The following is a 21884-nucleotide window of genomic DNA, read 5'->3' as shown; positions in this document are numbered from 1 at the left end:
TAATGGAAAACTGGCATCAAAATATCGAAAGAAAATCTTGAAAAATATGTCATACATCCTGGCATTCATAAACGTTTGAGCAATCTTCTGAAAGTAAACCATCGCGAAATATTCTCAAATTTATATCATTAAAGCTTCTTCTAAGTACTTCACCAAAATCCTTAATATTTTCTAAAGAATTTCTAAGTTTCAGTAAAAGGGCGTGATGATCAGAGAACTCACACTTTTTTAGATCAATGCAAATTTCGCTACTATCATAATTAGAGCAAATATAGTCTATCTGTCTTGCACCCTTATTACTTACTCTGGTATATTCTGACCCATGTGAGATAATATTAAACGACAAAAATATATTTTTTAGCTCTTGATATTTTGATGAATGATAATCACCACAAACAATTATTTTTTTATCCTTTTCGTAAAGTTCCGTTAGAAGCCTGTATATTCCATCGAAAAAAAAATTCAAGTCAGCGTTTGGTGATCTATAAATGCTAACAATAGTCAACTCACACTTAGCCGATGACATTCCAGCACAGGAAAATTCACAGTGCCCCTCAACACTATTTATTGTTTTAGAAAAAATAGGTTTGGTTTAAAATTGTGATCAATATAAATTGCAGTGCCACCACCTCCTGATTTCTTTCTACAGGAAAAACTAATTAGATTAAAATTATCCAAGAAGTATGCACTAGCCTCTTCCTCAAACAACCACGATTCATTTAAGCACAGAACTTTGGGTAATACTTTATTCAAAAATACATTTAATAAATTTACTTTTCTCCTTATACTACGTATGTTTAGACTTAAAATAATGAGGTCACATAATTGAGTGGACTCTGGCACGAAAAAACTTTTTTCTGTCTTTATTCTTTAGGTTATCGGTTTTAGGTTTATTCTTTCCTTCTATAAGTTTTTGATCATTTAAACCAATATTATGAGTCAGATTATTTTTTGATATACGAGAAGTTGGAATGTTAAGAGAATTTGAGTCAATAGTACCTTTATAATTACTACTATTTTTATTTAAATCTATGCCCGTTTCGTCCATAAAAACATCTTTTAGATCGTCTACATTATCGTTTATTGTAACTGTCTCAATACATTCACCCGCAATTTGTGCATCATCACTGCTAAACTCAACTGTTTTTATAAAAATTAATCTTCTTTGCCTTTTACATTTTTTTCTTGTAGTATAAATTATTTTGTTTGCATACTTTAAGCTATTTATTTTAAAATCTCTTGCCACATTAATGTCAATAAACAAATTTTTCTAATTTTAGATTAAATCTACAATTTTTTTCCCAAACAAAATTATTATAATTTTTTGTGGGAATAGAAGTAAATATAAAATTAGTATTTTTACACAAGTTAATAAAATTAAGTATATTTCTAAACTTGGGGTATTTTTTGTTTTAAAAATCATTTGAACCCGCTATAATTACAACAAATTCATTTTCAGTAAAATTCTTTATTGACTTATTTGCATTATTTATTACCTCACTAAAACTGCACCCGGTTTTATTAGGGTTTCAACCATGCATTCAGATTTGATAGACGCATAGATTTGCTTACTTATTTTTCTACCGTTTTCATCACAAAGAACATAAACTCTACCTCTTTTGTTCTTGCTGGATAGTTTTGGCAGCGATAAAGAAGAGAGATTGGCCTCTCTATTGCCGAAATTGATCCTTAGTTGGTTGCAGGTAGGTTCAGTAAGATGCCCCAGGGATGAGCGTCCTAGTCTCTGGTTTTCTACCTCTAGTTTGTTCTTTTCTACGGTAAGGTGCTTTATGTTCTGTTCCAAAAGTCTGTTAACTGTTTCAATATCTTTTATTTTTTCTTTTACAGTGGATTTTTCTTGTTCTTCATTTTCCAATTTGAAAACACATTTATCGAAACACCATATTTTATGTCTATCAATAACGATAAATACTTTAAGTTTTTCACAACAATGAAATATGAAATAAATTAAAACACACCACACAAAAATAGTTTTTTCACAACACTTGAACAGCGCTTCCATCATTGACAATTTATGCTATTCTTGACTTACCCCGGTATCATTGAAGCCGCGCGCCAATGCGGTGGAAACGATATTGGTAACTGCTTGTGACTTTCACCTTCAATATGTAACGTCACTAACTCCAAATATCTGATAGCTCTACACTCTGATAGACTCAGTTGATAAAGCAGACTCAGAGCTACAGCTGGTACACTCCAAATTGTATCAGCTTTTGAGAAAAAAAACTTTATTTAGTACATTGAGAAATATACGAGATGTTAAAATACGTTAAGAAATTAAAATAAATGCATTAAAATTAATTAAATCCTCTTTTTACATTTTTCGTCATTCGACGTCGTAGTTTGAACCTGATCCTATCGTAACGATAAAAGTTACAGATTATCCTACCTACAGAACAGTAGTAAAAAGAAGCCTCGAAATTCATTTAAATACAGTTAGGAATAGTGTTTCTAAAGTTAATGATTTTATACCGTGTAAACCATGGTTGCACAGACTTATTAAGACTAGGGGTCACTTGAGCAAATCATGAACTGATGGCGGGCCGGCCGCCAGAAATACAGGTAAATAAAAACAATAAAGAATTGATAAAAATTTATTAAAATTGAAAAAGAATTTCTTAATTTGATGCGTGGCACAGCATAGTGCTTACAATCTTTTTTACATTGGGCTCAATTTTACTTGAAGCAACACGTAAAACTGCTTCCAAACTTTCATTTGCAAGGCGGTTTCGATTTTTTGTTTTATTATTATTTAGTATTGAAAAATTTGTTCACATATATAGGTAGAACCAAATAAGCTGGCACATTTCATAGTGTTTATGCGCAACTCTTTGTACATATTTTTATCAATGCAGCGGTAAAAGTTGACTTTCGTTGAATTTGTTGCATAAATCTTGGTCGTTTTAAATGTCAATAATTTCTAACTGTTATGACTCTGGCGCAATTTCAACTGAAATTGTGAAAGGATTGCTAACTATGTCCAACAGAGGTTTCACTTTTTTAAACTCCGAAAATCTCTTTTAAAAAGATTGAATCAAAATATCTAGTTTTTCTAACTGAAATTAATCGCAGTTTTGTTGAATTTTTCAGCCATTTTCTTTAATTCGGAAAATGATTGTAATTTTCAGAATTCAATTGTGATCTGAAAAGTGTCAGCTTGCAATGAAAGGATGATATATGAGCGTAGAGCTGGGATATCAGTTGATTTTTGCCTTGAAGCCGTGTGTTCAAGACATTCAAATTGTTTTTAATGATAACTAAAAAAGCCAAATCACACAACCAATCAGCATTTTTAAGTTACGGAACATCCCTTTGCTTTTTCGCCAGAAATATTCCAATTTCTTAGTCACCTTACTTCTATAGGTATAATACAGTAAATCGCCATATTCGCTTTCGATATCATTAAGGAATTGTTTGAATTGTCTGTGATTGAGTCTTTGTAATTTTATGAAATTTACAGTCGAAGCTACCACTTTCATGATATTTTGAAATTAAATTTTGTTAGAACAGAGGGCTTTATGGTGTATAATGCAGTGAAACTGCACGAGATCTTCAGCGTTTATGTTTTTATCTTGCAGATGCTTTTTCAGCAAAGTAACTAGCCCGGAATTGACACCAATCATCGAAGGAGCACTGTCTGTCGCAACTCCTATATAATAATTAGTAAACTAAGATAATAAAGTCCAAATCAGTTTTTGAACACTCATCCAAAAAAACATTGAGTATATCAACTCCTTTGGTTTGACCTTTCAATTAACACATTCCTAACAACTTTTCTAAGACTTCAAAATCTTGAATAACACCTCGTATGAATACGAGAAGTTGAGCTGTGGAACTAATATCAGTGGATTTGTCGAGTGCTAATGAAAAAGATTGAATGATCTTAGCTTTTTCAATTAATTGTTCCGCATTAACCTGACAAAGACATAATTTGTCTTTGGATAGTCATACGATTTAGTTAAATTTTCTCTGCACATCTAAACTTTTTTGCTGCTTCTGGACACATTTTCTTAGCGGCAATTTCTAGGCATTCTTTTACAAAATCGCCATGATTGAAAGGGCGACTTCGCTTTGCGAGAAATTTCATAAGTATTTTCTGTTTCTGAATCTTGAAAGTTTTGTAAATATAGCTTGCTGACCAATGAGCTCCCGTTTTAAAGACAACATTTTCTGCTTTCTTAATTCGCCTGTAAACTTGGAAAAAGAAGGATGCTGCGTTTCATAGTGCCTTTTTACATTATATTCCATGCAATCGCAACAGAATTCTTGCAAATTTAACAAGCGACTTTGTAATTTGACCATACAAAAAAGTATTTCTCAGTCCAAATTTCTTGAAACTGGCGATTTTCATCTTCAACCTTACGTTTTTTACTAGGTCCTGGCTTCTCCATGTTGCGTTCTAATTTTGGAGGGATTAACACAGCACCTAAAAACAATTACAGTACCTACTTAAATTACCCATCCTTTTTTAATTTATCAAAAATAATTGATTAAATAGTATTCCTCAGAAATTTTAATATTTTAATAGAGATTTTATATCTGAAATAATTATGTAGTTATTATAGATACAGAAATTCTGAAAAAAAAATAGTAATTTATTTATTTTATTTTAATATTTCGTCAACATTAAAGCTAAATTTAGTTAAAATCGATTACATAGGTAGCGAAACACTTATTAATAACAGAGTTTTACTTACGATTTCACAATTCAATTATACACGGCACTTGATGGGTTAACACTGCAACAGATTGATTGTGGATCAAAATATATGACACCGGCTAGTCGAGTTAAAATCTACACTAGAACTATTGGCTCCCCAAAACACCATTAAACTGCACATTGTCATATTCTCAATCACTTATTACTTCGCTTTGTATTTTCGCGCATATTTCTTTCTGTTGATGCTTCATTCAAATTAAAACCATTCAGTCGCGGTCGCTGCGACTTTGGAAGCTTCGTGTATCTACCTAGAATTCTACGCGAGCAATCGGGAATTCGGGACTATTGCTATCTCGCTTGCTCACATCGCGCTAGAAAATTCTTGATTTCTCTACTATTTTGAACTTTATATAAAGGCGGCAAGCGATGTTGCTTGACTTAGCATTTTTGGGCGCTAGATTCAAATAGCGCGCGCGCGAGATTCAAATTACTTTTCGAACAATTTTTTTTTGTTTTATGGCGGGCCACCAGTATTATATGCGGCGCGCGGGCCGCGGTCTGTGCATCCATGGTGTAAACTATATTATAGTTGTGGAGGCTGAAATGCCAGTAATAAAAAATAAAATATTATGTTTATCAAATATCTGGTCTCATACATAGCGTTTATGATGAAATGAAAACCTGAGAACTTGTTTCTTACTAAGCCTTGAAAACATAAAATCTTTTATGACAATTAAAATAAAGGCTTTCAAACAAGCCTTTAAAGGAACATATAGTAATATGGCTACTCTTTATATTTCCTAAAGACTAAATAATAGCTAAATGGTAGGAGAATTAAAAAAACCAAAAAAAAATCATAATTTTAAATATGACTTAATTAAAAGACCAAAAACAGTTGAAAAAAAAGTTACACGAATAATTAATAATTCGGCAGAAATTTTGCATTTGACCGGAATAGCCCGTCTTTAAACTAATCAGTTTAAAGGCTAGTTCTTGATTCAATAAATTAAAATTTGTTCAGAAAATGGTTTTTAATATTGATAAAAATGGCTTCAAAGTTAGAAGAAAAATAAACAAAAAAAATTTTTATATCTGAATGCCATCAATATATAAGGAGATTTGCAAATCCAAAATCATTCAGCAGTGGTTGGTGATTGCGTTTCTATATCGTTATTGAAAGACTAGGTTTTCATCTCTATATAATATAGGGCTGATAACAGAGCCAACTTAAGTGTAAAGTCAACATTATTTGAAGAAATTTACATCAGTGCTGGGTTCAACGATAACTTTTCAGCAATATAGTTTAGTCTGATAGTTCGACAAAGCTCAACTTATTAGCACTACATTCTTGTTAGATACCCTCGATAGTGGTGGGAAAGTTCACATAATCTATACTGACTTGGTATAGATTATGGTATTAGCTGGGTCTGGATTAAACGGTAGTTTGTGAAGGTGAATTGGCAATCCGAAAGCTCCTTAATCGTAAAAGTTAAAAGATCTTAAGGCGCTTATTTAGAACATCTCTTATTTAATATATGTATTTTAATGATATTTATGTGTGCTTCCAGTTTTACCAAATTCTGTGGTTTGCAGATAATTTAATGTGCTTCTGAACTAATGTGTTCGTTAATGATATAAAATTGAAATTTAATTTGTTCAGATTGGAGGGATAGCTTAAGAAATGATATCGATATAAATCTATCAAATCTAAAAAAATAGATGAAACACTTATTTTTATAACAAGAAAATGACAATTTACAACGGACTTTACAAACCTTTAAGCCATCCATCATCTGTCTGGAGACGACTATATGTGTGGAATATCCATAAACTGGAGCAGGTTGCAAAAAGATTTTTCCTCCTGAAGATTATCACTATAATGCTAACTTGTTACATAACTTGTTCTATTTGCACTTTTTAAGTTGGTAGATAGAAAAGAGAGTCAAGGAATTTTTGCAAAATTATTAATGGGGTGGTAAATTACTTTAATTAATCTGACTCTATCTCCAATAAATACAAGACTACATTGATTGTTCTAGTAGAACTTATGTTAAACAGTTTGTTTTCATTTTAAGATCTGTAAGGCTTGGTCAATCGCCAAACCCTAATTTAGGTGTTTCTTTAAGATTCTATGTGCGCTTTGTTTAGAATTATTAAATAAATGAGAAGTTGTAGCAATGTTTGACTTTTGCAACCTATTTTTAGGTTGGTATTTATAGGTTTAAAATATTAATGCAATATCTAATTTTATTTTAAGTTGTACTATGTATCCTAGATAAATTTATTAACTAATGGGTGTGGTGAATAAATAAATAAAAAAATATTAAAAATCTCGAATTCAGCTTCAAGCAACAATATCAAGACCGATAAATTATAAGCAAAATATTAAATAAATGACCTTAAACCCAAAACGTATGTCTTCTAAAACGATGCATATCGAACCCAAACTAACTGATTAGTTTCAACTTTATGAACTTGTAACATCATTAAGTTGAGCTTTAATTTTCGTCGTTTCCGTTCTAGAGACTTTATGGTCTTTGGTTTCCCTTAATAATATAGAGAGTTATGGTGCACATAAAGGAACGAACGATATGCGATAAAGAAATTGCAAAAGTGCGTTTTTTGAAATCACGAGTAGCTACTTCGAGTTATTTATGATTATGATATGTACATGAACGGATTTCTTGAGTTATCATTAACTCTTTACCGAGGTATATATTAATATTAAAATGTTTGCATAAAGTGGGTTGCTTTGGAACTACACATAGAGTCAGAAGTTTTGCATCATCTAAAATTTTCGAAAGTGTTTTTTATCGGCAAAAATATATTAGAAACTTGAATTGCATCACGCATATTTCTTTGAAGTGCTGGTTTCGACATAGTTAAGTTTCTTCGGATGGTTAAATCAATATAACGGTTCTGTTGTTAACTAGTTACATGCCAACACTCAGAAACGCATCTAGGATTGTACAAGAGCTTGTTCATGCTGTTCGGGAAGAATGGAACAATATTCCTTATCAGGATATCTCCAATCTAATGGACAGTATGGGCTGGCGTCTCCAAGCTTGCATAAACCCTAGATGTGAAAATACACCATATTAAAAAGGTTTCCAGTACCCTTATTAAAATATAACTATCAATTTTTTAATTTGTATTCAAAATAACCCTATACTTAAACAAATCTTAAGAGTAATAAAGTTTTTTTTACAAACATTTTAATTGTTTTTTTTTTATTAAAATTAATCAATTAATAGATTTCTAGTTTATTTTTGCCGAAGAAAAAAACTTTCGGAAATTTATGGTGATGCCAAACTTCTGAATCTATGTGTATCTGAATTTATGTGTAATTCTAACCGAGATGTTCCTTTATCAATAAATTGATATTAAATCATATTAAAATTTGCATAGGCATATGGTGTGTTTGATAATTGCCTTCTTCAGAGCAGTACAATCAGACAATCAAACGAAAAGATGAGAATAAATTTATAAAGAATCACAAACAGAAGCGAACAACCAGTTTGTGTAATCAGCTGTATTACTTTTGGTTTTCAAGTGAAAATACAGCATCTACAAGAAACACAAGCTATATGTGTGATACAACTGTAACCCGAGTTAATAGTTTTAAAGAAAGTAAGGTAGCATGATCAAAAAATTAAAAAAGGATAGGTTCGTCAAGATATTTCGCAAGATAGATAATAGCAAAAACAAAAGTGATATTGCCGATTTGTCTTTCTGCTTACTGGCTTTTCAGGGCTGACCAACCAGAATACTAGAGAACATGAGGAGAAATGTGATTAAAGGGATATAAATGATTTTAAAGGAAAAATATAGTATTTGACTAAGGAAGCATAAGCTACTTTTGTGATACGACCTTAACTCTAGTCAACATACTTTTAAATAAATTTATTATTACCTTTTCAACTACTTTCTTACTTATTAAATAAGTAAGTCATCGTAAATTCTAGTAGCTACCGCTTGAATATTTGATGCAATTTTACTTTATTTCACCTCTATCGTTATAGCGAAGTATCATGATATGTACTTTACAGGTAGTACCAATGACTCATGCAATTTAAATATACTTAACAAAAAAAAACTCTATAAGGTAAGTAATGAACTAATGACAGATTATAGTCAACAATATAACCTTTAAAATAAAATTACTTATATGTATGTAGAAAAAAAACAAATAAGTGAAACAATAGATGTCTATTTACTGTTGATTAAAAGCTTGGGTACTTAGCTGGTTTTAAGCGGCAATCGGGTGTAGCAACCAATTAGTCGCCTCTACTCTTGTAGGAGGTTCTAGCCACTGCAGGGTAGGATGTTTCAAATCAACTTGTTACAATCGGGAAAGAAATTAAACTTTAAACTCAAAACACGCATAAAATGCTAAAGTAAGTAAATAATGCAAATGCCAGAACTAAATTCTGTTAATATTACAGGAAAAAAGTAGAAAATTTCGTATCGGTAACATCCACAATCATCCTCAGGATCAAGAACCAGCGATCGACTGTCACTTTTTCCATCAGTTCAAAAGTAAATAACAAAAATGCTGCAAAAAATCCTTTTGCGGAAAATCATAATTTCTATGGGCAAAACAGAAAGAAACTCACTGTAATTGAATGGAAACTAAAAGAGCACAGCTTAAAAAAATAGTAAGCTATACATGACATTTTTCCTCGTATTAAAAATTGTATTTGTAGCTATTTCTCAGAGATTTTATATAAACAACTATCCACAATACTTAAGAAGAGGATATTATACTTTGAAATAATTTATCAACTTTTTTCAAACAATAAGTCTAAGAAACAAAGTGAACAAACCCAAATAGTTAACAAGCCATGCAATTCCTAAAACAAGCTTTAAATTCTAATAAAAACAAAATAAACTCAGTTAAATTTTAGATTTTTTTAAGAGCTTAGACCTATTGTACCTAATAATAATCTACAAGGATTCAAGAAATTTCTGTGAAAACCATAATCGGTGCCAAAAGATTATAAAACAAAGGACAAGAGGAACAAAAAAGTACATACAGAAAAATTACCGGAGCAGAATGCAGCATTTCTGGTCAATTTTATATTTTCCATGAACAACCATTAATAAAATTATAATATTATTGTGTGTAACAAATATATGATACTTTAAGAAATTACTCTATATTTTTAATTTAATCATGATTTAATTGTGATATAATATAGTTTTGTTTATTTTAGTAAAACATATTAAATAAACCTGACCATAGCAATAGCCCTGTTCAGAATGCTTAAAGGTCAAACAAATTTTTATTTGAGATATTCCAGGATCGTTAAAGTTCTCAACTATTGATCCAGTAAGGTAGCATGCCTGACCTTTCAGTTTAAGATTTTTATTAAGTCGCCTAAAAAATAAATATTATCAAAATCCTGCTAATATTCTACTGGAAATTTAAATTTATTTAATAAATTTAACAAATATTTTTAATTTGTTAATAAGTTACATTTTGCTTTAAAACTTTTTTCCATAAGTTTCATGGCCAACTATTAGTTTTGAGTTAAAGTTTATATAAAGTAAGTTTTTTTAGCACATTTGTTTAAAATTAAAGTACTTAAGACAACTTTATTGACATTAAATATATGGTGTGCTATGTAAAAAAGCTATAACTTTTAAACGACGCCTCTGATTTTTTTTTACTTATCATGAATTCTACACAAAAATTAGTTTTCAGCTTTTTTTAACTTCGCAAAAACCGCAAGTTCATATTTTTTTGAATGACCGAGGTACCCAGCAATTACAACTAAAACGACATACAGTAAATCTTTAAACCTTTTGGATTATTTTTGTATTTTATTTTAGGTTTTTGCTTTATTTATTTTACATTTCAGGTATTTAAAATAATATTTGATGTTTTTTACTTATTTCCTATATTAGCGTTTCATTTTCTAAATAGTGTTTCGATCAACTGGAAATTGTGTTTTTCTCTCGTAATGTATTCAATTATATCGAAAAAACATCATTTTATTCCCATCATCTTCTAATTTTCAGATTGAGGTTGTCTTCTTCTTATGTGTCTGTCGGAATAAATCATTGTAACAGATAGAACGAATCATAGAATGTTAGTATATTTTTGGGTTTTATTTAGCTAATAAAATACTGTATTTAATTTTAGTTGCAAAAGCTCTCTATTTTAGCGTCCCAAGCCGCGACGGGCGCGCTATTGTAGAACGAACGCGACTGTTTGTCATAAAACTGTCAAATTACAACCTTGAAACAATAAAATTTGTAGTAATTTACATGTTATAATGTATGAAGTCATTTGTCGGACAATAAAAGGAGAAATCTGTCCCTCAACTCATCTAACTACTTTGTTTGGTAGGGTAAATAAAAATGTTAGTGCAGAAATAAACCCCTGATTATATAATTTAAGTTAGTGTGCTTACCTTAGTGTAGAATCACCGCTTATATCTAGGGGGTGTTGATTGAATAAATAATTAATTGATATTTTAAGTTTCTGAAAAAACATAATTATATAAAATTTTAATTATACAGGGCTTACTTTTTTCATGGCTCATATCTTATGTTTCCAATAAGAAATTTTAAAATCTAAGACACCGTGTAATCAGCGATGAAGAAATCTTAAGATTATCGTTGTTTGGATTTTTTGATAAAATTAATTTAATTTTCAAATATTAAAATAGTCACAGTCCACTTCGTTTTCTCTCTTTCTAGCTCCTTTTTCGTTTATCAGCGATTTTCTCGAAACGCTTAATTATATCAAAAAATGCAAGAGACAAAAATCTTAGATTTATTCATTGCTAACTAACACCATCTAGTTTCTAGCTAAATTCTTAAATTTCTTATAGGAAACATAAGATATGGGCCATCCGAAGGGTAAGTTCCTCTGAATCCTTCCCTAAAATTGGACTTAGCTTACTACACCATTTTTGAGATGGAAAATAAAAAGATCACTCAAAAAACGAAGACATGCAAATTTTCACAAGAGTTGATGCATAATTGTACTTACGATTCCAAATAATCGATTTGAGAAAGATTTTGGGGCCATTTTAGGATACATGTTTATAGGAAAAAAATATCTTATTTTAACTCCAACAATACGCTCTTAAAATATTTACACCGGATTTTGTAATACCCTCTATAAATCTACAAAAAAAGAGATTTTTAACATAAAGCATGTATTTTCGAACTACATTTTCAAAAAATCCTACGTGTTTTAAACATGAATTTAAAAACGAGCGCGCCACTTGGCTCTTTTCGGGTCACTTACTTTAAAAAGGGCCCGTATATACTATTAGAAAACTTTTCTTTTTAACCACAACTTATACCTTTTGAGATACTTTTCTTAGCTTGAAACAGGGCCTTTTGCTATTTTATATACCACCCCAGGCTATAACTCCTATGTAGTTTGGCTCTTCGGTTCAGTTCCCTCGGAAGTCGATTTTCGTGGACTTAAAATAAATCTCAGTGTTTTTCATGTTCCCTGTTTTTTTTTAATATATTGCGTTTTTCTGATTTCTTAAGCTCAATAATTTCTTTACCGATTTTCAAATTCTTATTATTATGACACACTCAATACCAGGTTATAGCTACAATAAATATATACCCAGGTATAGTTTATATTGTAACAAAGAGTCCTTTCGTGTTATTATATTCTTATTATATTCGGTGCAATATGGCTTACTATCAGTTAAATATTAATATTTTTTTAAAGCATATAATTGTACTTAAAATATTTATAAAAGATACTAAGAAATACTTCTTGGTTCAGCGATGAACCCTATAAAAATGCAGCCATTCAGTTACCTAAATAAAAATATTGTTAAAAAAATTGTTCTTTTGATTGAATTCGTTTATTTATTGATGTTTTTATTCCCAATAACGGGTAGTTTTTTGAGTTTTATTTGTTGAACGTATTTGTTTTTTGTGATGTTCTGTATCTGATGATGCATAATTCATTGCATGGATAAATCATTTGACTAAGTGACCTACATGCATTTTTCTTGGAGATAAAGACTTTCCCATTTTGTAATATTTCAAAGATTCAAGTAATAAAATATAATGAACTTTTTTTCTGTAATTACTTGATTAAACATCAAAAATTTTAACGCTATTTTAACATTTTACTTATAATATTACGATTTCAACATAACAAATATTTCAAAATTACTCATAAAAAATATTTTTTTATGAGTAATTTTAAAACATATATAACAAAAAAATGCAATTGTATCATTGTTCTCAGAATATATTTTTTTTATCAAAATACGTAATAATATACCAAATGTCCCATTTAACATAAAAAAGTTAGTGTTACTTTCTCTTAAATCGGAAGTCTCCAAATGAATGAATGAATTTCTTGTACTCTGTATTGATTAAAACTATTAAGACATGAGTGGTTAATATTACTACAATGGTTAAAATGGCTTCGTATTAAAGATTCACACGCAATTTTGCAAGTACAGAGTTATAGAAAGTTTTTTTAATCGTAAATAAGTTTTTGATGCGAGTAGGCCAATCAAAATTTTGACGTGATATGATCTGTAAATTCTAATGTAGAATTCATGACTAGTCCTAAACAATTACAGAAATCAGAGGCTGGTAAAGCGATATTATTTATCAAAATGTTACAGAGTGACTTGGTTATAGTTGTCAAAATATAAAGCTTTATTAGGAATAAGTTTAAGAACATGATCATTGGAGATATCTAAAAAAAATTATAAATCAGAATTTATACAATTTACAGATGATTCAGGGCATACTGCGTTTCGTCGGCGTAAAACTAAGATTTGCCATTTTTAATACATTTAAAAATATTACAGTATAAATGATACAAGGCAAAGTAAAAGCCAAAGTGTACAGGGAACATCATAGGAAGTGTACTCTCACCGCTGCTGAACAACTAGTTGTTCTTCCAGAAAAACCACCCTAGTTGCCTTTACAAAAAAAGAGGAAACCAGGCCCCATTAGAGACCTAGTGCTTTTTGGCGAATAGCTGCGACTCGAGGATGAGGTCAAATATCTAGAAGTGACCCTAGATAAAAAACTCAGCTATAAAAAGCATGTAATAAACAACACAAATAAGGCCACGAAAACTCTTATGTACTGCAAGAGAATGAATCACCAAAAATGATACACTGATTAACGAAGGGAGAAACCAACTTGGGAAGAAGTTGTCTAGTATGTTCTTAATGTGTAGATATATTGAGTACAATGGAACTCTCTAATTTTGGAAGATGACTTTAAAGCGGAAAATGGTTGACCACGACGACAAAATAATCCATGCCGGTTTGTCAGGAAGACACCTTATAGTAACAAAGAACTTGTGAGGGAAAGATTTTACTGGTTCAATAGCAAGGTAGTCATAAGGGATTGGCGTAGGAAATCCGTTCTATGTGTGTCAGATACTGGGCAGCAGAAAATGCAGTAGGATTTGATACGTCAATACAAAATAGGAAGTCTCTTTGAAGGATTTGCTATTGACGTTTTTAGGCAGTTTCTGGAATCAGAAGCAAGGAATAAGTACATCGTGATCGTGATGGACTATTTTAGCCAATGGAGTGAGGCGTACCGTCTACCAAACCAGGAAGCTTCTACAATCGCCGACGCCTTAACAAAAGAATAGATCTGTCGATTTGGTGTACCTTTGAAAAAACAAGGACAACATTTTGAATCCAGTTCATTCCAGAACATTTATAAGACGCTTGGAATCAAGGAAACTGGCTTGTTATTATGGAAATTACGAAGATGTTAAACTGCGGCAAATCTAATCAGGCTTTTCTGATTTGATGAAATCAAGGATCATCGTTCTAATGGCTGAGAGAGTCCATATAGCGTGATCTGTAAAGTACAGCAAGACTCTTTACTGCACCAGCCGAGTATGCTCTGGCACTTCTGGTGTGCTGTTATACTCCTTAATGTAGATATTTAAAGCAAATCGTTGATTGTTATTTCTACAAGACCAGTTGCAAGAGCAGAATCTTCTGCTGATATCGACATCCACTACCTTTGGAACTATTTTGGGCTGAAATGAGCTTAGAGAAGGGGCAGTGTATCGATATTGATAATGATGCCGGTCCCACCTGTTCTTTGTCATTTTGAAATGACACAAGCGAGCACACTGGACGACATCTCTGTAGGCGCGTAAAAACCTAGCGAGAATCTTATGGAATAGCGTTCTGCCGAATATATAAGTAGCCGGGTCATCATTAGGAAGTCAGTTCAGTGAAGTAAAATTTGGAATATTGGCCGAAATTTAAATAGTCGGGAGATAGTTAAAAATAAATACAGTAAAAATATATATTTCTAGCAGTTGTGAGTGAGCGAGCTCTCGTGGTGGATTGTGTAAACTAGCGATGAGTCGTATTCATATGATTCGTACTAGTGATACGAATCTCACTGTATGTACTATCGACTCATACGAATCGTAAAAAGCTTTTCGTATTCAAATAAATTCGTATCGCTCTGAAAAGTCCTAGATCTACCGACTGCGTTTAGGTTGTATGGGCAATCGCAATTCGTATGTATCGTATTAATCGTATTCGTACTGTTAGTATCATATTATATAAATATATTTATACAAATGCACAATATGCCGTATGTGAGGGCATATGTCAAGGCGTATCGTATATATCTATGATTTAATTTTAGTACGAATAATACGAATCTTTTAATACGAATAATTAAGTTAGTATGATTCGTATGATTCACATCGAAATAAACACTCGAATCGGCCAACTCTAGTGTAAATAAATTAGTTAACCATATTCGGTGGTTACAGAGAAAAAGCTACTTTATATCGTTATGAAAATGTAAATATTTAGGATTTTACCTACTTTTAGTTTATTATTTTCAGCTATAGTGTAGTCTTTTGTATTTCATGTTGTATAAGGGGTCCTTTTGGGCTCCAGCTTAGGTTATTTAGGTCATAATATTGTAAGTCCTTGTAGCATAAATTCTCTAGAATTCATATACTTGCTTGCTTTGACTATTAGTAATTTAAAAATTAGACTATTCTCTTGAAATTATTGTTTTTTTCGGCAAAAACAATGTAGAAAATTCTAATCATTTCTAAATTGTTCCATGGGTCTTTAAAAGTGACCGGGCATTGTAATATTTAAATTACTTGTTTACCTTGAATAGGCCAAAGAAAAGCATTAAATATAAACAAAAAAGGTTATTCTGCTTAGAAATATGATTTTTAATTGACCATTATATTAACTGCAGGGTAACATATTCTGAATTTGTGAAATAATAAGACATGTTTTAAATTTAAATTAATGAAAAGTACGCGTTTTTATAAAAGCACTTAAAAGAATACCCTTGTTGTTAACTTCTTGGGCGCTAATAAGTAATCTAAATTATAAATAATCTACAATGCTAAAATAAAATTACCATGGCTTTATTGTAGTTGCAAAAGTTTAATAATGAAAATGTAATATATATGTATGTATAACTCCTTTATAATTTAGTAGGTTTGGAAGAGTGGGAAGACTTTTGTCCACAAATTTGCCCGCCCTTCCCCGCTATATTATAGCCAGTCCACTTCAAGAATAGACTTCTATTTACAAATCTTTTAAAATTATTCAGAAAATTTAATTGATATCTAGATATTATTTATACCATATAAATATAATATAAATTTGTATAGGCGAATTATTTCATCAAAATACGACTGCATTTTGACCAGAAAACTCGATCACTGTTTACAATGCATGCTTCGAGACAAACTTTTTGCGAAATTTTTTGGTTTTTATAAACGGCATTTTTAAGTCTGGGTGCTTACATGCATTATTATGTTAAAGCTAATTTAGCAGTTGAGATGAAGCATGATTTGGGCTACTCCGCCTCGCTGGACGACAAACAGCGAATGGACTCAGCAAGCCGCGAGCCGCCAGGTCCGAAGCCAAGTCTCGAACTGTCGAATCAGTTTACTCACACCCCTCGCAGCAGGTATTGTACAGGCAGTTTGGAAACAAGTACTCGTATGTGGATATACGGATTTTATTTTCTGCAATGCTTTGTTGCGGCCTGAGCAAAATAAACTGGTATTCCGTTGTAAATAAAATGATACATACATATTCTTTAAATAAAATTAAAAATAATTCTAATTCTATTTTATCCTTAAAAAAACCTTAGAGCATTCAAAGGCCAGCATTGCTGTGGAACTATTCGCAGTTTGTTTGCTTGCAACATCTCTGATGCAATGATGCCAAACGCTTATAAAGAAATGAAAAAAAAACACTTGACAGGCTCAAAATAGTACTACTATTCGCCTTAAAAAATATGAAGCATTTTAAAAAATAAAATATGATACGATACTCTATCAAGAAGTTACTAGTCGATGTTAAATGAAGATAGATAACATGTATTATTGAAAATTGCAATATTATCGTAACGCCCCTCGCTCACATTGTTGATACTATCCACACAATGAATTTTTACCAGTGACGTCGTTAATAAATATTTAGTACATCATCAATTTAGGAAAACACTCAAATAGGGCACCTTTTTGCTTTTTCTATCAAAAACTATTACAGAGCTTTACAAATGCCGAGTAAAAACACAAATCCATTCGACAAGATGACATTTCGCGCATCACTGAGCTTTTGCTTGTGTTGCCAGTCCAAACTTATTACAAGCTGCTTTACTTTTAATTTTTAATCCAAAATCAAATACAAATAAGTTGACAACAGAGAATCGGTCAAGATTTTTGTAAACATAGCATATATTGAACTCACACAAAGTTGTTTATTGATTTTACTCTTTCAATGTTCTAAATTAAAAACAGTCTAAATATTTAATTAGTCAATCGAAAATACCATCAACTTGTACTAAGCAATATAACTTAATACTTCAGAGATTTGTGTATCATTACAGAAAAAGTTATCTTCCGCTAAACTATAAACAACTATTTCGCAAAGTTTCTTTTTTTTCCAATCATATAAATGTTCATATTTTTCAAACCTATAGGCGATTTACAAAATACGTTTTACTGAAATTGAATATCAAAAAAAATGCATATCTATCAATTAAAGTTAGTGCCCAACTTCCTGAGTAGTAACATTTTTGTTTTTTCTTATCGATTATGTAAACAGACATTTTTATAAACTTGTATCGGCGCGCGACTAGTTTGAACATTTTTTTTGTCGGCGAAGAAATTCTTTATGAAGACCGGTAGTTCTTAAACATCCGGTAGTGTGGGACTCCGTGACCAGTTACCCACTAAAACTTCCACCCTGCTGGGTGGCACCAGTCGGTTCCCTGCACTGCGGTCTGCTCTGTTGTAGTCCTATCGTGTGTCATAGATTTACTCCTACATGTTCAGTTCTGTTGCTTCTAGGAAGTCGAGTATTTTGCCCAGTGGTGTGGTTCTTATCCACTTTGGTGAGGTTTTGACTTTGCTCTGGTTAAATGCTTCGCAGAAGTTTTTAAGAAGAGATTTTTATTTTTTTACTCTTCACCCCAACCTCAGAACGATGTATCTACTTTCCCCACTCTGTGTAGGTCTTTCCTAAAGAGTGCATGGCCTGTGAGCATTAGGATATTTCCTGGAGTGACCCAGTATCTTCTCCACCTTCCTGAAGGGCAGGCTACCCAAAAGTTGTTTAGCCGCCCAGTTTTCTAGTTGTTTTTATGCTCTCGTTCTAACGAGTGTCTGATGTTCCTTTTCTAGGTTTTATGGATGTTGGTTCTGGGCCTTTGAGTTTGTTGCTGGTCCGATTTATTACAAGTTAGATTGCCCTTCTGGCAGCACCATGGCTGCCTATATTTTATGGAATTATCTCTGGCCTGTTTTGTTCTTTGGCTAGGCCCGCGAGATCCTCTCAGTAGTTTTGTCTTTGAATTAGTCTCAAACTAGCTAAACTCCTACTGCCATAGTGAGTAGCCGTCTTGCCTAAGCCGAGAAAATTCTGTCCCAGTGGTCTATTTCCTTAATCACAAAGGGTTTGTCTAGCTGTTTATAAATGTACTTACTTTAGTAGAGTACATGCACGTTGTAAGAAGAGAGTATATTCAATATTAGTATTAAATTAATATTAAAAACTATTTTAGAATAAGCCTGTTTTTATTAAACCATTATTTTGCATTTTCGGTGCGAAATGATTATTGCTTTCGATTACATTTTAAGTAGCAGAATTTATAATAGATTGTTTAGCAGTTTTATATCATAAATACGAGCAAAAAAAAAGAATCTCTGATCCAAAAATAAAATATCTGAACAGTGCATTCAGTGTGAAAAAGTAGTTGATAAGATGATTGAAGTAAGTTAGATAATTTCTTATAAGGTTATATAATATAAAGCTGTTGCATAGCAAAATGGAATTACTTGCTGAGAAAATTTGAAAATCTAACTAATCCTTTAAAATCTTAATCAATCCGCAAAGTTACAAATGAGAAACTTGACACATTTGTTTTTAGATGTAATATTTTATAACTGTTTAATCCTTAACATTTATTTTATATTTCATTACTAATAATTTTTTATGTTTTTTAACGTTCTAGGAAATATTATAGAGTGACCGCCTAAAGTTCTGCATAAATTCGATAAAAATTAGAGACATGATTTTTTGCGAAAACGCTCGGACCCGTCGATTTTTATTTTAAGTTGTGCATTATTTCACATAAATTTTTGTATACAGGGTGGAACAAAAAAAATATATGACGTCATCGGTCATTTTTTTAAATAAAATGCTATATTTTTTTATTGCATTTATGAAATATAGGCAAAATTCCAAGCAAGTTTCGTATAACATACCTTATCGAATGTAAATATACTGTAATCTACCAAATGTAAATATTTCGGAAGCAGTTGAGTTTTGAGGTAAGGTGTGTTATACGAAACTTGCTTGGAATTTCGCCTATATTTCATAAAAGCAATAGAAAATATAGCATTCCATTTAAAAAATTACCGATTACGTCATATCTGTTTTTTTGTTCCACCCTATATACAAAAATTTATGTGAAATAATGCACAACTTAAAATAAAAATCGACGGGTCCGAGCGTTTTCTCAAAAAATCATGTCTCTAATTTTTATCGAATTTACGCGGAACTTTAGGCGGTCACTCTATAGACAAAAATTACCTTATTATACACCTTTTTCTGATCACTAGTCTAAATAATAACATGTCAGCATCTTCATATCTCAATGCGCACCTCTTTTGCGGTATAAACCTATGTATAATATAAATTGTGTTAAGTTGTATCTTGGGAATCTCGGTTGAAAAATATCTATAAATTTCGGTTCTATGGCCATTCGGTACCGATACCAAGCCTGCTTTATACATTGCTCGACCGTCATTGATTATGAAGGGGCAACATGCCGTAAAAGGTCTTACGACTGGAGGCGAAGTTCTTTAAAAAATACTTGAGCCTATATATATACATTGTGTATAAAACGTTTGATGAAAGAGATGGTGTTAAGATTATGATTGTTGAAAGATCCTTTATAAAAATCGATTTTAAAAATACTTAAAAGTACATCAAATGTCCCCTTTGTATCTCAAAACCTGTCAGCTTTAATCAAATAACCGAATCTAACAAAAATCACGAAACCACCATTAGGTTTGGTCGACGAAAGAGCTCGTAAACGCCACCGACTTATGTTACTTATATTTCAAATTGAAAATATACCAATCAACCGAATACGAATAAACACGTGTGGTACACGTGATCGGACGATTTTTAGTTGTTTTCGAATGAAGCTGTCAGTGGCGATGAATTTTCGCGTGGCATATTTTCTCTTTTTCCTGGTAAATGCAGTAGACATTTCATGGGGGAATGGTTGCAGTTTTACTGAAGAATGACATTTAAACATAGCGACTAATAGAATTTTTTTAATTAACGATCCAATTAAGATTATACAGTTTGTAATATTGTTGTTACAAGCTATATAATATACAAATTATACTGAAAAACTAATATGCTATCAGCTTGTGCTGATTCTCTGTCTGTTCTCAGTTTTTTTAATGGGTTTTCTATTAGGAACCATTAAAATTTACGCAATAATATTATATTTGTGTAGTGTAATGGCAAAGTTTATAGAATATACTATATAAATATAAATATATATTCTGTAAACTTTGGTAATGGTAACTTAACCCTAGTAAATAAAGGTATATTGAAATTTTTTTTTAAGGTCAATACCCTAAGTTTATTGTGTAATAAAGTCAGTGTATTAGCACAGATATAAATAGCTCAGCAGAGCTCTATTATACTCTATTATATTCTCTATTATATTCCGCGGAGCTATTTACATCTGTGGTATTGGCCTTAAGACAAAACGCAAAGATTTAAAGTTAGGTTGTTATTCATGTATCCTGATATTTCTTTCAAAATCTTAAGAATTATATTAATAAAGGGGAATAAGATAACTTGCCTCAAATGCCAAAAAGAGATTGATGATGATCAATTCTACAAGTGATTCTTGCCTCGGAATTTTTCAGTGTTTAAAGATCTTAGCGAAACACATTGTTTTACCGGTCAAGGTTTTCGTCAAAAAAGTAATAAATGTGATAGGAATGTGCTAAATGTTTAGGTCTACACAGTGCAGTACAATGGTTGAAGTGCAATAACTCTCAACTAGTAAATGTTAAAAAAACATTTAAAACTAACCATGTTGTGATTGTTAAGCATGCTCATTAACTTAGTACAATTTGGGAAATATAAGAAGTAGGATCAACTATTCTATTCCTTTAAGTGAAATGGTTTTAAGAATTCATGATGGAATTTTGAAAGACTCATCCCTGGATTCACATATTGCCCAGATGGTAGATGAAATTAAACTGATTGAATACATTTCTAGAGACACTAAGTTGTTAAATATATTGCATTTAAACATAAGAATTGTTAAATAAAATCTTTACGAGTTATGGTTTTCTTTTAGAGAAAAATATTTTAAATTTTTAAATATAAATAGATCATTATAATATACCGGGTTCTAATATCTATTATAATAATGCAGATTTTAACAGTGAAAACTGATATGAGATTATGCTTATTTCTAGTCAGCTGCGAAATTTATTGGTAACAGCTTTTGAAAGGTTAACATTTATTAAAAATAACATTTCTTTTGCTGTTACTGACTATTACCCTATGATAATTAATCTAAATCAATTAAAATTCTTGGTAAAAAATAAAACTTGGTTAAATGTGGTAAGTATGAATGATCTAGAAATTGCTATAAATAACTTTTTACCAATATACCT

At 31.2% G+C, this 21884-nt stretch overlaps 1 protein-coding gene across 2 annotated transcripts in view; it reads left to right on the top strand.

Moving 5' to 3' along the window:
* The window catches only part of LOC126738159 (kinesin-like protein CG14535), an 871125-nt gene that overhangs the window by 29168 nt on the left and 820073 nt on the right, over positions 1–21884 (top strand). The window lies entirely within an intron of this gene.

This window comes from Anthonomus grandis, chromosome 7, assembly GCF_022605725.1.
Source record: "Anthonomus grandis grandis chromosome 7, icAntGran1.3, whole genome shotgun sequence".
In the NCBI taxonomy this organism is placed as follows: Eukaryota; Metazoa; Arthropoda; class Insecta; order Coleoptera; family Curculionidae; genus Anthonomus; species Anthonomus grandis.
The sequence above is the reverse complement of the archived record's forward strand: the minus strand, read 5'-3'. Positions and strand labels throughout refer to the sequence as shown.